This window comes from Dipodomys merriami, unplaced genomic scaffold (genome assembly GCF_024711535.1).
Source record: "Dipodomys merriami isolate MVZ:Mamm:240054 unplaced genomic scaffold, mDipMer1.0.p SCAF_246, whole genome shotgun sequence".
Classification (NCBI taxonomy): domain Eukaryota; kingdom Metazoa; phylum Chordata; class Mammalia; order Rodentia; family Heteromyidae; genus Dipodomys; species Dipodomys merriami.
The window spans coordinates 1,162,950-1,167,289 of NW_027203893.1; the positions used below are offsets into that span (position 1 = coordinate 1,162,950).

At 49.1% G+C, this 4,340-nt stretch overlaps 1 pseudogene; it reads left to right on the top strand.

Moving 5' to 3' along the window:
• Positions 1–2,177: 2,177 nt before the first annotated feature.
• Positions 2,178–3,588, top strand: LOC138835994 (PPP2R1A-PPP2R2A-interacting phosphatase regulator 1-like; annotated as a pseudogene).
• The last annotated feature ends 752 nt before the right edge of the window (positions 3,589–4,340 follow it).

Consider the following 4,340-nt stretch of genomic DNA (forward strand, 5'->3'; position numbering starts at 1 on the left):
ATGTCACAATGGCAATCTTATATCACAAAGGGATTGTCATGTCACAATGGTTATGAAGTTCAAATGTGTTTGATATGAACCCACATTTGAAATACAACGAAATCACATAATAGGCCTTCATAATGTATATATGTTGTCACAATGACAATGTAGAGTCATTACAGATTTGTGATGTCACAATGACCTGATATTGTCAAAATGACAATGTGATGTCACACCAATGATTATATTGTTAATGCTTTATGATATTACAATGGCGTATTTGATCTCAGTTGATATTTCACAATGAGGATATGGATACACAAAGGGACTGTGATGTCACAAAGGCCATGTGTTTATTCAAAGGTGCTAAACATGTCATAATGGGTTTTGGAGGTATCAAGGTGATTGTAATGTCACAATAACAATGTGATATCACATTGGCTTTGTGATGTCACATTGGTGATGAGGTCACAATGGACAGGACAGGTTTGTGATGTCAGAACAGGTTAATGGTATCACAATGGCACTGTGATGTCAAGAAGGAATTTTCATGTCACAATGGCTTTGAGATCACAATAGATTTCTGATATCCACCAATATTCCAATATTGCTAGCTTGTAATAGAATGAAATCACAGAATAGGAATTCACAATATGTCTCTAATGTCACTATGATATATAATGCCATAATATGATATTTAAGTTTAGTGATGTCAAAATGGCATGTCTAATCTTATTGGTAATTAAATTACCATGAGGATCCGAAAAGTTGCTATGTGCTGAGTCCTTCAAAAGGCACATTGTGCTGAATCCATTACACAGGGTTCTTAGTGCTTTTTTTATTTTAATTTTTATTTTTTGTGAACATACTGTACAGAGGGGTTACAATTACATTGGCAAGATAATGAATACATTTCTTATCAAGCATTGCAGCCTCCTCCTTTGTTTACCCTTCACATCCCTTCCTAGCCCCCCCGCTCCACCATGCAATCCCCCCCATCCCCCACCCCGGCACCAAAGTTGTAAAGTTCTTATTGGACATGACAACTTGTACTTCTCATAGTTGCAATGGGTCCACCTGTATCATTAAACGACTTGTTTTTCCCCATCTCCTCCACAAATTATATCGACATGAAATATAGTGAAAACAGGGTTTATACTTTGGGGGAGGGAGATATAAAGCAACAAAGAAATAATCTTATAAATGAGTTAGAAACAAATGCATGAAAGAAAAAAAAACATTTAAATACATATCTAAGGGTTCATTTTCCTAATATCACATTATCTGACCTTTTCTGCTTGACTCATACATATACTAGATATTGCAAATAAGAGAAACCATGTTTCTTTGGGCTTGGATTACTTCACTTAATATAATTTTTTCCAAGCCTTTCCATTTTTATAAGTGTGCTGTGTGCTGTCATCCCAAAAGATTCAATGTTCTGAGTCCTTGAGAGGACAATCACACACACACACACACACTCACACACAAACACACACACACACACACACACACACACACACACAAACTCGGAGTGTTACCTTGCACCTGCTTGGTTTGTGGGGTGGATGGAGAAGAGTCTCCCCCAGTGGTTGGGCTGAGGGGATCTTCAATTCCCCCAGACAGCTGCCTGGGTTGGGGGAAAGCCCTGAGCTGAGGTGAGGATGCTTCTGCCATGGCCTGGTAGCCTTAAGGCAGAGTCAGAGCAGTACCAAGCCAGGGGAAGGGGCATGGCCGAGGTGGGGAAGTAGTGTGACTGAGGGGAGGACAGGGCATGTTTGAAGGGGCACATAGTTGCTGCAGACAGGTGCACACGGGAGCTGGCATACTTGTGCAGCAGGGGCTGGGCAGCCTGGGTGAGAAGTGGGGGCAGAGAGAAGGAGCAGAGAAGAGCAGGCACATGCACCAGGGGTGGCAGCATCCATGACTGGCCTCCGCTGATGTAGGAGCACAGGTCTGGGCCAGGAGCACAGAGGACACAAAGCCCGCACAGCAGGCACATCCCTCTCACAGTCTCAGGGAGGCTCAGAGGCCAGGTAGGCCCTGAGTCCAAGGCCCCTGCACCAGGGGGCAAGCTCAGCCCTGCCACCTGCCAGGTCCTGCCCCAGCCCCTTCTCCTGCCCTCCCCGTGGCACCTCATTTGAAACAGGTTGCAGCCACCTTGGACTCGTGGTGCCCCTTGGAGTCATCCAGCGATGGTGCACCCCTGGCCTCCTTGCAGCCGGACCTGTTCCCCAGTGGAAACCACGCGGGTTTGCACCTCACGACCTCCCCCTACCCCACACCCCCCACGGACCCAGACCCGTGACACCTGCCTCGCCTCTTGGGTCCCAAACTCGCCTCCCCAGCACCAGGCAGGCTAGCCCTGACTCTGCCACAAATGCCCCCCAGGAGTGGGGGGTGGGAGAGTGGATGTTGATCCTGGAATCCCACCCCCATCCCTAGTGGCCAGTGTCCCAGGAAAAAGGCAGATGCAGGGATGGGTGAAGAGGGTGTGCCACAGGGAACCTGGTGGCTTTAGTCAGAGGGAGCAGCACCTCCACACCTGCCTTCTTGGGATGTTTCCTTTTTTCTGGGGGTGGGGATGTGTTGGATGCAGAAGATAGCCCCCCAGAAGGCTGTGGTGGCTGTGGCTTCCCTGTACTGCGGGATATGGGAGTCCCCGAGGCCTGACCGAGGACCGCCCCCGCTTCCCTGCCCCCCTACCTGATTCAGGTGAAGATGGAGTTGGACCCAGAGCTGCCTCCGGGTCCCGGCAGTAGTCCAGCGGAGGATGGCTGTGGCAGTGGCCAAGGCAGAGGGGGCCTCTGGAGGTCTAACAGCGCCCCCCTCATCCACGGCCTCAGTGACACCTCGCCGGTGTTCCAGGCCAAGGCTCCTAGCCCCAGGCAGAACAGCACCACATATCCAGGCCGCCATGGCCTGCTGCTCCTGGCCTCCTCCGTCTGCATGCACAGCAGCGGCTTGCACCAGATCAATCAAACAGGCGGAGGGCATGGACCTGATCAACCAAGAGATGGTCCATGATCGCGTGGTCCAGACCGCAATGCAGATAAGCCACTCCTGGGAGGAAAGTTTCAGACTTAGTGACAACGACGTGGAGAAATCCGCTTTCGCCCAAGCGCATGGGTTTTATTCCTGTGTCAACAGCACCGTCACCCACCCGGGGTACTGGAAAGCAGTGCTTTTCACCATCCTTGCAAAGTTTTGTGAGTAGCAATGGATTGCCTCCACGCCCCATCCCAAGCCCGACGACCCAATTTACCACCCGGAGAAACCAGAGTCCCATCAATTGTATCCAACCAAGTGTTCTTGGACCATTGAAAAGAAAATGTGAAATGGAAACTGAGTATCAGCCAAAGAGATTTTTCCAGGGCATCACCAACATGCTTTCTTCTGACGTAGCACAGCTGTCAGATCCTGGTGTGTGTGTGTCTTCGGATACCCTGGATGGAAACAGCAGCAGTGCGGGATCTTCTTGTAACTCACCAGCTAAAGTCAGCACTACCACCGACTCTCCTGTGTCACCTGCCCAAGTGGTATCTCCCTTTATTCCAGTAGATGAACTTTCGTCTAAGTGATGTACTCATCTGGAAACTTTTTGGGGACGGGGCAGGGGAGAGACAGAAATTAAGTCGGAGCAAGCATTGCACTTTGTCAATTAAACTGAGGATATTTCCCTTTTGACCCTTTCCCTTCCCCTCCCCTCCCTTTTTAATTTCTTGAAATGTTCTAGAGAACTTCTCTGTCAGGTCTCCTGCAAATACCCTTGAATTCAGTGTAGTAATGTTTTCAGACTTTTCCCCAATAAGTGTGTTGAAGCATACATTTTTCGCTGCTAATATGTCTAAATACATATGTTATCCCTTGATTTTAAAAAACAAGAAGATAGCCCCCCATTCTGTGTGAGCCCTTGTCTTTTGTGCTCGGTCACACTTTCCCCTGAGGAGGGTCCCAGAAGAGCCCACTAGGGAGGTGAGGGCACTAGGGTTCAGATAGAAGGTGAATGTCTGGGAAGAACACGCCCCCACAACACAGGTACACCCTGCTGGTCCTTCCCATTCCAGCTGTCAACAGCACTCACAGGGTGATCACATTTCCCAGCTCTGCCACCATCTGCTGGTGCTCCAGGACCATCTGGTTTCCTCATCCTCCCCAAGAATCCACCAAGTCACCCAGAAGCATCTAGGCTGGAGTAGGAAGTTCATCCATGTATGTAGCCTTTAGTACCTCATCCATTTCCCCAACACTGCCCACACCCCTGGTCAGACAATTCTCTGGGTACACCATGATCTCCTGCTTGTTTTCAGTCCAGGCTCTGAAGAGCCACCTGTCTCAGGACTCCTTCACCCAGAGCC